Source organism: Moschus berezovskii, chromosome 12 (assembly GCF_049115385.1).
Source record: "Moschus berezovskii isolate FMDL1 chromosome 12, NW_MosBer_1.0, whole genome shotgun sequence".
Taxonomy (NCBI): domain Eukaryota; kingdom Metazoa; phylum Chordata; class Mammalia; order Artiodactyla; family Moschidae; genus Moschus; species Moschus berezovskii.
Genome location: NC_142471.1, coordinates 56,327,521 through 56,340,011, shown reverse-complemented (window position 1 = coordinate 56,340,011; position 12,491 = coordinate 56,327,521). Strand labels below are relative to the sequence as shown.

The window sequence follows — 12,491 nt, the reverse complement described above, 5'->3', positions numbered from 1 at the left end:
TTAATTTCACTAGCAATTACAAAACTATGAATTTGAAATGGTATTTTCATTTATTTGATTGATAAACTTTACATGATCCATCATACTTAATATTGAATACTGGAAGAAAAATTGGCTATTTAAAAAATAGTACATGTTTCTGTTGACCCAGCAATTCCAAGTTTTTCCCATAGACTGTCCTGCCCAATAATACACTAATAACACACACACACACACACACTTTCAAACACACACTTGCTCTAAATCAATGCAGCATAGTTTTAAAATATTACAATTCTGGAAATATGTGGGAGGAAACGGAAATATGCAGGAGGTTATTTGAAAAAGAATTTCTATAGTAAATGAAGCCATTAGAAAAGTCTTGCATCTGTATGCTCTGAACCAAGAAGTTGTCCTAGTTACAGCATTAAGTGAAAAAAAAGAAAGTTGTAAAATAACACGACTCCCATCTTGTATTACTAATACATATGTATTTAATGTATGTTGGTGTTTGCAAGAAAAAAGTTGAACAACATACACTAGATTTTTCTCAGCTGGTGACTCAGACAGTAAAGAATCTTCCTGTAATATGGGAGACCTTGGATCGATCTCTGGGTTGAGAAGCTACTTTGGAGAAGGGAATGGCGACCCACTCCAGTATTCTTGCCTGGAGAATTCCATGGACAGAGGAGCCTGGTGAGCTAAAGTACAGGGGGTCGGAAAGAGTCGGACACAGCTGAGAGACTAACACCTTCACTTTCAATATAATTTGTCACAGATATGTATCACTTTGTAATTAGACAAATGATACTTTTTTTAAAAAAGCCTATAAATCATAAGTAGGTAGCTCCAGATTTTTAGTCCAGCCCTGCCAGTTTCTAGATGTATGGATTCTGATCAATTATTCCCTGAGTCTATTTCTCTGGTCTAATGTGAGACTCACGCCCAACCATGTTATGGCAGTAACAGTAGTTGAAATATATAGTTATTCAAGGGCTCTCTAAGCTGAGAGAGACTATATGTCCTTATGGCTGGGCTGGGTGACCTTGATGTTCCACCATAACATGCAGCTGCCTGTTGTTGTTTAGTGAAGTCACCTTTGAGTCTTTTGTGAACCCCATGGACTATAGCCCACCAGGTTCCTCTGTCCATCGAATTTTCCAGGCAAGAATACTGGAGTGGGTTGCCATTTCCTTCTCCAGGGGATCTTTCCAATCCAGGAATCAAACCCGCGTCTCCTCCATTGGCAGGTGGACTCTTTAACACTGTGCCACCACCACTGTGGCTACTGCTGCTGCTGCTGCTAAGTCGCTTCAGTCGTGTCCAACTCTGTGCGACCCCACAGACAGCAGCCCACCAGGCTCCGCTGTCCCTGGGATTCTCCAGGCAAGAACACTGTGGCTGCAGGAGGCAGCAATTTACTGGTTATAGACCTGAAGGAAAACAGCTTGGGAGAATTCTGCTTCATGAACCTTTCAGTCAGTCCTGCTAAAATCAAGGCCTAAGTGCTCACCTGCTCCCTTCTGCCTTTCATGAATCCTCTCTTCTGGACCAGGTGTCCCTTGCACAAGAGTAAGGCTTGTTTGCATCAGGTTAGTCCCCTGCTCAAAAAAGCAACTGGCAACCTACTGCCTACCAGAAGAAGTCCAAACACTCTTGCCAGCCCTCAGTGCTGTGCACTACTGACTGTTTTCCACTGCTTCATAATATATGGCTTCCTCTACTTCTCTTTCTGATCAAACCCTCTCTGCCCTACCCCAACATCCGCCATTCAGAAGGTTCAACATCCTTTCTAAAAATTCCCACCAACTTTGTGGTTTTCTGATTTCATCTATTTAAAAATAGGTAATAACAAGGAAATAAAACACAGTATTGGGTGCCATTATAAAAACCCCAAAGCATCATTGACACATGTTATTCCATAAAAATGTATATGAAAGTCAGAGGAAGAAATGCATAAAACTTAAAAACAGAAGCACAAATCTGAATATGAAATTAAATTTAGCTTCTAAATAGGTTTTCCTCTAAATATGGTTTATGGACCACCTGCATCAGAATTCTCTGAACAGGTTGTTAAAAGAAGTCTCCCAGGCCCTGTCTAGACTTACTGAATAATAAATAACCTATGGAAGGACTTCTCTGGTGGTCCAGGGGCTTTTAAGTTGTGACCTTGCACTTCCAATGTAGGGGCACAGGTTCAGTTCCTAGTTGGGGAACTAAGATCCTACACACTATGTGGCCAAAAAATAAAACGAGAAAAATTTTTTTAAACTTATAGGTGTGGCATGGAAGTCATTCTGGTTTTTTGAGACTAGTTTGAGATGCACTGCCATAGTGACCTTTCTAAGTCTTTCAATAATATTACACTTGACAAAAAGAAAGGGCTTCCCTTGTGGCTCAAATGGCAAAGAATCTGCCAGCAACACAGGAGACTCCGGTTCGATCCCTGGATCGGGACAATCCCCTGGAGAAAGAAATGGCTACCCACTCCAGTATTCGTGCCTGGATAATTCTATGGACAGAGGAGCCTGATGGGCTACAGTCCATGGGGTCACAAAGAGTTGGACACAACTGAGTGACTAACACTTTCACTAACATTCTGATGAAAGAAAAAGAACCTTGATCTCCTAAGAATGTCATTTACATTTCTTTCAAAGCCATATTCGAATTTCTTGAACTTTTCAATATTTGGACAAAAAAGTTCCACACCCACTACTGATTCCAAATGATTTTAACTTTTTTCCCCCTTAAAGAGGTATAATGATTCAGTAAGCAGTTTCTCCGCCCCAGTTTTACAAAAACAGGAATGTATGAAGGATTTATTCCAGGCTTCTCTTTTCTAACCTCATTCCATTCACCACTTCCAACTCTTCTTCCCGTTAAAGAAAATTTACCTTGTGGAACAACTTAAAAGCCAATCTTTCAAGGACAACACAGATTGGAAAAAAAAAAAAAACTGGAGTAAACCCTTCAGAAGACTGAAGCATGAACCCACAGGCATTAAGGCCTCCCCATCTTTCTTCCCAGTGGCTGAAATTCATGCTCCCACAGTTAAAAGACAAGGCTCCAGCAACAGGTTAAATAAAATTACAGGGTCCTTAGATGAGCAGAAGTTAACCAAGATGGCCATTAGTGATTACAGTTTTCTTTCTGCTTTTAATGAAAAGGTGCACAGTTGATTATTGGCCTAGCCATTCAAGTCTGAAATGTAATACTCCCCCAGAGACCCACCCTAAGAGGTACCTTAGAGTGTACCTCTGCTGCTGCTGCTGCTAAGTCACTTCAGTACCTTCAAAGACAAAACAGGCAGACAGTGTTAACTGGGGCCTAGAAGGGTTAAGAATGACTCATCACGATAAACCAGAGTCAAATCAAGTGAAGCAATCAAAGTGAATAATTTGTGATGGGTCTCTGAACAGTTATCTCTTGTATGAGCCTGGGTTGAATCTTTGGTTCAGTTACTGCAGTACTGCTGAAACCTCAGTATAGCAAAAGTGGAAAAACAAAACACCAAATTCATCAAAACTCAAATTCTTTCATCCTTAATCAAGTTTAAACTCACAAATTTTTAAAATAGTTCCTTTAAATAAACTGGACTTTAGTTAAATAATTATTTACACAAAAGGGTAAAATCAAACAACGCAGGCTATATTTTTCAAAATCAGAGTTAAAAAAATATACCTCAACTAAATAGTATCCATGAACTTTTTACACAAGACCAAGAATAGTTTTTGGCTCCTTAGAAAAAAACAGTGAGTTACAAATTTCTGAAAGTTATTTATGAGAACAAACAATTATAAGGCCTAAATTGCCAACATTCGTTGGACCATAAAAAAAGCAAGGGGATTCCAGAAAAAAATCTACTTCTGCTTCATTGACTATGAGAAAGCCTTGGACTATGTGAATCACAGCAAACTGTGGAAAATTCTTAAAGAGATGGGAACACCAGACTACCTTATCTGTCTCCTGAGAAACCTGTATGTGGGTCAAGAAGCAACAGTTAGGACCTTACATAGAACAATTGACTGGTTCAAAATTGGGAAAGGGGTACAAGGCTGTATATTGTCAGCCTGCTTATTTAACTTATATGCAGAGTATATCACGTGAAATGTTGGGCTGGATGAGTCATAAGCTAGAATCAAGATTGCCAGGAGAAATATCAGTGACCTCAGATATGCAGATGATACCACTCTAACAGCAGAAAGTGAAGAGGAACTAAAGAGCCAGAAAGTGAAGAGGAACTAAAGAGCCAGAAAGTGAAGAGGAACTAAATAGCCTCACCTTGAAAAAGGTGAGTGAAACAGCTGACTTAAAACTCAACATTAAAAAAACTAATATCACGGCATCTGTTTCCATCACTTCATGGCAAATAGAAGGGAAAAAAGTGGAAGCAGTGACAGATTTTCTTTTCTTGGGCTCCAAAATCACTGTGGATGGTAACTGCTGCCATGAAATTAAAAGACACTTCCTTCTTAGAAGGAAAGCTACGACAAACCTAGACAGGATATTAAAAAGCAAAGACACCACTTTGCCAACAAAAGTCCATATATAGTCAAAGTTATGGTTTTTCCAGTGGTCATGTACAAATGTGATAGTTGGACCATAAAAAAGGCTGAACGCCGAAGAATGGATGCTTTCGAACTGTGGTGCTGAAAAAGACTATTGAGAGTTCCCTTGGACTGCAAAGAGATCAAACCACTCAAGCCCAAGGGAAATCAACCCTGAATACTAACTGGAAGGATTGTTGCTAAAGCTGAAGCTCCAATACTTTGGTCACCTGATGTGAAGAGCCAACTCACTGGAAAAAACCTTGAAGATGTGAAAAATTGAAGGCAAAAGGCGAAGACAGTTGCAGAGGATGAGATGGTTAGATAGCATCACCAACTCAGTGGACATGAACTTGAGCAAACTCTGGGAAATAGTAGAGGGCAGGGAAGCCGGGCATGCTGCAATCCATGGGGTTGCAAAAAGTCAGAGACAATTGAGTGACTGAACAACACAACAATGTAATGTTAAAATATTGAAATCAGTGATGACATACTCCTTCCTAAAGAAGTTCTGGAGAAATTGAGAATTTTTTATTCTTTGTTGTTACAGCAGTCTTTCCACCTCTAATTAAAATCTGGCATCTATTTTTTTTTAACTGAGGTATAGTTGAAGTATAATATAATGTTAGTGGCAGGTCCAATAATAAAAAAGGTCTGGCCTTTTATAATTAGATGTGATGTAATTATTTCAACAAGTCAAAGAACAGCTGATATTTAATATTAAATTTAAATTAAACTAAAATTAAATTTAATTTTAACTTTAATATTAAAGTTAAAATATTTAAATTAAAATATTAATACTCTAAAATATTCTGAATAAAAATGGTCATAAAATGGCATCATAACTGCACCATGGCTTATGAATGGGAAATATATGAGACTCTAAAAAAGTGGATAAAGGTGGATGGCATAGAAAATTTTTCAAACTACTGATACATTTCCAATAATATAATACATACATACTCATCTGTAACATCTCTCCTTATCCAGTGATTATATATAATGTAAATATCTCCCTAATATACATATAATGTATATATTTTACAATGCACACATTTATATAATGTACACATTATATTATGTATACACTACATACATTGTAGCTTCCCTGGTAGCTCAGTGGGTTAAGAATCTGACTGCAATGCAGGAGACACAGGAGACGCAGGTTTGATCCCTGGGTCCATAGGGTTGCAAAGGTCTGGTGGGTCCATAAGGTTGCAAAGAGTTGGATACAACTAAAGCGACTGAGCACACACACACATTGTATGAGAGATACATAGTACACAATACATGGGCTTCCCTGGTGGCTCGGATGGTAAAGAATCTGCCTTCAATGCAGGAGACCTGGGTTTGATCCCTGGGTCGGCAAGATCCCCTAGAGTAGGAAATGGCAACTCGCTCCAGTCTTCTCACCTGGAGAATCCCACGGACAGAGGAGCCTGGCGGGCTACAGTCCCAGGGGTCTCAAAGAGTCAGACATGACTCAACAACACACACAAACACACACTCACACACACAGACATATCTTCCCGCCTCCAGCAAAGGTTCACTAGTTATAAGAAGGGATGTTACAAATGAATATAATATGTATTACATAGGTCAACTTTTAGGCAAAAACAAATTGGAACCCTTCTTAATAAGGAATTTAATGAAAAATACCATTTACAAAACCATTAAATATCAAGGAAAAATAGCAAAAATTTTGTACAAGAATCTGGGTAGTAATTCTATACAGGAGATGATAAACTCTACAGTGGAGATGATGAACTCTACAGTGGAAATGACTGGAGCACCAACTCTCATGAAGACAAGCCCCCACTTTTCTCCCTCCAATCAGGGTCCTCACCTAAGTCAGGAAACCAGACACTAAGTCAGATTGTCTAAGTTTGATGCTCAGCTCTATCACTCTCTTCCAGCCTATGACCCGGAGCAATTTACCTAGCTTCTTTGTGCTTCAGTTTTTTAATCTGCAAAATGGTACCTATTGCATAAGATTGTTTTATGAATTAATAATAATAATAACAAACACATGGAGCAATTAACCTCGTGTCAGACACTTCTTAGAACTTTCCATTTATATCTATTTATTCATTTACTCCTCCCCCAAACCTTATGAGAGAAAAACTAATACTCCAATTGAAAGATGAATAAACTGAAGCTCAGAGAACTTAGGAACTCACCCAAAGACACATAACTCGTAAATGGCAAAAAGAGTTCATGTTCCTAACCACTACATCATCTTTGAGATAACACATGTAAAGGCTGAGTACAGTGCCCAGCATATGGCACGTGTTTCATAACTAATGCTTATTAATAAGCATTTGTCAAAGGTTTGCAAGATTCTGAGGTTACATCAGGGCTTGGGAGGAAAGTATGCTTTTCATCAAGTGGAGAGGTGTTCTGTGGATGCAGAATACGTGTGTGACCACATTGTATGTACCCCAGGTTAACACTTCCTCTTCCACATAAAACAAAGAATCCTGATGTCTGGCTATCTAAAGTTTTCCCTTCTTCATCCCAGTGTCACTGGGATCCTACGTTAGGCTGTCATTATCTGACACCAGATTACACCTGGACTCTCTATTTTTGCCAATCCACTTCCCACCCAATTGCCAAAGTGCCCTCCCCTAAAGATTCTTTCACGCCTACTCCTTTCAAGAAACCTATCTTGAATTGGCTATGTTAACCAAAATCAAATTTCTACTCCCTTGCTTTCAAGGACCTTAATAAGACATGAAAGGAACATGACTTCAACTCTAGTTCAAGTGTTCTGGTGCCTACTTACCAAATAAATACTTGATAAGAATGGCTGTGTTTCATCATGCAGAGAATAGCAGTGTTTGTGTGCTACTTCAAAACCATGATAAGCAGTTTTAAAATTTTATTTATTTTGGGCACAGCCCCAAAGAAAAAAACTTAAATATTTAAGTATCTCATCTTAAACAGCTTGATTGGAGTCTCAAAAGGGAAGAATACCAAAGAAAAATCTGCTTTATTATATGCACTATAATGTTAATATCTAGGCAAATTTCAGTCAGCTTTCTGATCTTTTGTTCTGAAATTAGATCACGAATCACAGGGTAAACTTCCAATGACTGAGGATGGAAAATTAGAACTATTAAAAAAAGTGGGGGGGAGGCATAACACCCTTCTTATTCAAGATCACACAATGCATTCATTTCCAAGAGTGTCTTGAAAGGCTTACTAGAGCTAAGCAAAAATATGAATTACTGGTTCTTATCTCATAGGGCTGCTTTTAATAAATACAAGTTGCTAAGTAACCAGTGGTCTGAATTAATGTCTTTTTTCCAAACATATCAATGGACAAACATAGTATAGATTTAATTTAAAACTCAGAAAGAAAATCAAACATGAACTTCAAAGACTTAGCAATTTGTCAAATGTTTAAGTGACTTTTCCACTCAGCATGAGAAAATGAAGGATTGTACTAGAAGTTCATCTGATTTGCTTAGAAATGCAACTAATATCTGACAAAAGGCATATCCAGATGTAGCTACATCCAGATCATTCCTGAGTTGAACATTCTGATGTCAACTCAGGATTTCTGAATGTACACTCAACACATCCAGTTGCACAACTCACATGTTCAGACAGCTGAAATAAGCAAGTCAGTAGGTACCACTTCCGTGGTTTTTCATTTTGTTTTAGAAGGATTGCTATTGTTCCTTCAGTTGGTCTTAGTTTACTGTGTCAATTGGCTCCATTTTGATGAAATGTTTAATGATTCCTATAAAGTGATGGCTAGAAACAATCAACATTAAAAGAGGTTATATAGTAAGCATGGGAAGATTCTAGAATTGGTATTCATTTAAATGAATATTTAATGTACAGCTTAAATATTAGCCTCCAGAGAGAGAGAACTGACCGTCATATTTCCCAGAATGACCGTGAGTCACTTTTCATAGTTTCAACTGAAGTTACTTCTAAATCTTTCACAGGGCCGAGAAAAAAAATGCTAGGATTAGACAGAATCACAAGTCCAGGGGTTTAAAAGTGTGTCTAATGGGTAAATGTGTTCTCCAGGGAGGCACCTGGCAGTTTCTGGGTAGCATCTATTATTGCTTCTATCCCTCAGATTTTGAGCAAGAATCACCAGGCTTTCCTTCTCTGTTAAGGCAACCTCACTCCCTGGATTGTAGCTGTAAGTAGGTTTGAGAAGAATCCTTGAGGGAGGAATGTGATCAAACTGTGTTTAGTCCTTTGTGCTTAAAAAAGAGAGAGAGAGAGAGATAACTATTGCTAACAATTCTTCAACTATTCTTATCAGTCCTTCTCTGAAGCCAATCCCAGAAAGAGTCTCCTCTCCAGGAACAAGTCTCTTTGCTGAGGTCCCCTCCATCCTGGGGACCACGATGCTCCCATTTCTCCCTCCAAGCCGCTCACTGGGAATGAGGCTTATGAAACAGGGTGAAAGTAGGCAAGAAACTGGCCCTGAAGACCACAGTGGATAAAGTAGTAGGATTCTTTACCTGCTGATTTAAATGGTGCTTCCTTGACAAAAGAGGGTAAGCAAACAAGTTTCTTCTTAAAATTCCCAAGAACCAGCTGGTACATAAATTACAGTTAAAGTAGTATATTCAAGAGCAGAATCCCAAGAGGCAAGCAAGTTGCTGTATATACGCCTGAACAGAAAACAAGCAGCCAGTTTATTTTCCAGGGGGATTCCAGTAACATCTCAAGTTTCTGAATGAACAAGATGTAACGGAGTAAATGGTAAAGAGGAACCCAATTCTCAAAGGCACTGACTCAGTATTAAATGGAAACATAGATCTTCACATAGAAGCTATATAATGCCCACTATAACAGAGTCACAGAGTACATCTTTGAAGTTCAAGTTAGCATCCATCCCACAAAGACTGCCAACTAAAACAAGGTTTGGAAAAACATAGAAAACAGTGGCTCCATCTCTATATAAAACCACCATAGAAAACTACTCCCCTAAACTTGAAACAGAAAATCAAACATTCGGGTGTAACTGAACTGCTGAAACGAATCTGCCATACTGAACTTGACAGGGCCTTGAATCATGAAATCATAAATCAGCATCCTGATGATTATCCATTATAAACTCGGAAACGCCTTAAAACCCAGGACTTCATTTTATTCTCAGTGGCTAGCAGGATGTTTGGAACGCAGTGTGCTCTCCGGAGCTCACTGAGATTTCTGTTTTACTTACTACCAAACACTGATTTCCATAAAGCCACCCCCATGCCACTCAAGCACTTAAGATTTCCTTCAATCCTCTCCACCAGCTTCTGCTTCCTGAATTACTTCTTGTTTATTTCTTTATTTCTAAATATCTGTAATTACAACAACTTAGGCTCTTGACTATCAGCGGTGTGGGGCTGTTTCAGAAAGTTCTGGAAAATTATGTCTTAGTGACATGCCACTTTGTGCATTTCATTAAGGCTTTCAGTTAAGGCTTATACGTTATTCAGGTGAGAGGAAAAAAGCCTTAAGAGTGGCTGATCAAGGGCAAAACAGTAAGCATCAGATACAAAGACCTGCCACACGTCCCTCCGGGACGTCTGTTTTCCAACCTCGCCCCTTCCTTCCCCACACCACGCACCCCCAAAGACAGTGCGGTGGGCTCTCTGAACCATCTCCGAGGCCGCACCCCAAGTCTAAACCAGGAACACACGCGGGTACATGGATCACCGCCAGGGTCCCGCCCTGCCCCCCAGGAGTCACAGCTTCCTTCTTTCCCCATCAAGGTGAAACGAACCCCTGGGGGCCCGCCGGGGGGCGGACAGAGGCCACGCAGGCGGAGATAGGCGATCGCAGGGCTGGCAGGAAGGAAGTGAGCGGCTGGCAAAGCGCATTTTCCTCCCGCGGAGCAAGCCCGGGACAGGACGCCGCTAGCGTAAGAGGGGCGAGTGCGCGCCAGGCCGGTGGCACACGCGCCCGGCGTGCACACGCATCTGTGCCGGTGCGCGCTCACCCGCGGGCGCGCGCGCCTACTCACCGGCAGCCTCTGATGTCCGGAGCCCGCGTGGCTCGGCGACTGCAGCGGCTCTCCCCACGCCTGCCGTGTGGCCTGCGCATCCGTCTGGCCGCTGCAGCCCGGGCCGCGGTGGCTTTTGCTCGCAGGCAGTGCCGCCGGGGGATAGCGAGCGCAGGGAGCAGGCGCCCGCTCCCGGGCTGCGGCCGCCGCTCCTCCGCTGCTCTGCGGACTGGTGGTGCTTTGCGGCTTTCGCTTGCTGGGTCTCGGTGCGCTCCTCCCTTCCTTCTCTTCGTCGCCGTGGGTCCCCAGCGCCGGGGCAGGTAGCTCCCTCAAAACCGCACGCGCAGGGCTGGCGAAACCGAGCCTGCAGCAGCCGTCCCTGCTACCGCCGCGGCCAGAAAGTAAACTGCCCCTGCCAGGGTCCTGCCGCCTCTGCTCGGGCCCCTGGGTGCCGCCTCCGCCTCCGCCTCCGCCCGCCTCCTTCTCCCCGGCGGCGGCCTCCAGTGGTCCGCAGAGAGGGCTCGCGGTTGGAAGCGGGTCTCTGCGTTCGGCCTAGAGGGAGTGTGAAACGAAGCAGCGCGACTTTCTCTCCTGAAACTATGCCCCGCCCTTCCTCGCCCGGGATTCTCATTTTGCTTCTCCATCAGTGTCACCCCGGCGGACCAGAGTGGGTGCTTTTTAAGTGTACGCGTGCGGTGATACAGCAGGATTTGAGGGTGAACTCGTGGCGCAGTGGTAAAGAATCAGCCTGCCAAGGCAGGAGACACAGGAGTCTGGAGTTCCTTCCCTGGCTTAGGAAGACCCCCTGGGGGAGGAAATGGCAACCCAGTCCAGTATTCTTGCCTGGAAAATCCTATAGACAGAAGAGCCTAGCGGGCTGCAAATTCATGAGATTGCAAAGAGTCAGACACCACTGAGCGAGCACACACACTCGCATTGGAGTCAGAGTTAGGAAAGGGTTTTGATGGAAAATCTCATTAGACCTCCTGTTAGGAATTCCATCTTGAGATTTATCCACTACCCACCACCACCATGAAACGTTTTAATCCTCTTCCTTTCTGCCCACTCCTTGTCCTCTGGTAATGGAAGCTATTATTATATATGCTGGATGTTATGTTAACATGTGTAGTGTTTTTAGTATGGCTTTGGAATTGAGCCAGGCACTCTTCACGTGAAGTCATAACTCATCCTCTCCACAGCCTTAGAAAAGTTAAACTGCTATTTTTCCCATGACTGAGACACAAAGAAACAAGGTAATTTGTCCCAGGTTACCTACCTAGAGGCCTTCTCTGGTGGCTCAGCAGGTAAAGAATCTGCCTTTAGTGCATTAGACACAGGAGATGCCAGTTCCATCCCTTGGTCAGGAAGATCCCCTGGAGAAGGAAATGGCAACCCACTGCAATATTCTTGCCTGGGAAATCCCTTGGACAGAGGAACCTGGCAAGCTAGAGTCCATGGGGTCCCTAAAGAGTCAGACATGACTAAGAGACTGAACACACACACGTGTGCTAGGTTTTGAAATGGAGAGGTCTGACTATTGCAGGCAGTCTGCAGCCTTGATTTTTAAGAAGCAATGATGTCATTTGGGGGGGTAGTCAAGGAGAGGTTGTTTTGCTTTCGAATTTTAAATTTGAGTCTAAATTTTAAAATCAGGAAATTTGGGAATTTCCTTGATGGTCCAGTAGTTAAGACTCTGCCTTCCAAAACAGTGGGCATGGTTCCATCCTTGGAAAACTAAGGCTCCACATGCTGTGGGGTGCAGCCAAAAATTAAGACAGTAAATAAGTAAAATCAGGAAACTTTAAAAAAATTCAGACTTTGGGCATGTGCTAGAAAGTTGGAACAACTTGCAATTTTTGGATCATGGTGGGTTCTAGCAGCCATCATCTGGAACCGAGTAGTAGGTGTCTCCTTTCAACTGGGAATATGCACTTCAATTTTCCACACTCCTACCACTCCTTTGTACCCCACCTCACTGACAATGAGGATATGGCAGTTGA

The 12,491-nt window shown here is 42.1% G+C and overlaps 1 protein-coding gene across 5 annotated transcripts in view; it reads right to left on the bottom strand.

Moving 5' to 3' along the window:
* STAMBPL1 (STAM binding protein like 1) overlaps positions 1-11,108 on the bottom strand; it is a 55,178-nt gene extending 44,070 nt beyond the window's left edge. For 2 of the 5 annotated variants that reach the window (XM_055425140.2, XM_055425137.2), the window contains exon 1: positions 10,513-11,108. The gene's annotated coding sequence lies outside the window, so the exon portion shown is untranslated. Of the gene's footprint in view, positions 1-9,016; positions 9,170-10,116; positions 10,185-10,272; positions 10,443-10,512 lie in introns of those variants that run through there. The other 3 variants (XM_055425138.2, XM_055425135.2, XM_055425139.2) reach the window with 3 other exon arrangements.
* Between the last annotated feature and the right edge of the window lie 1,383 nt (positions 11,109-12,491).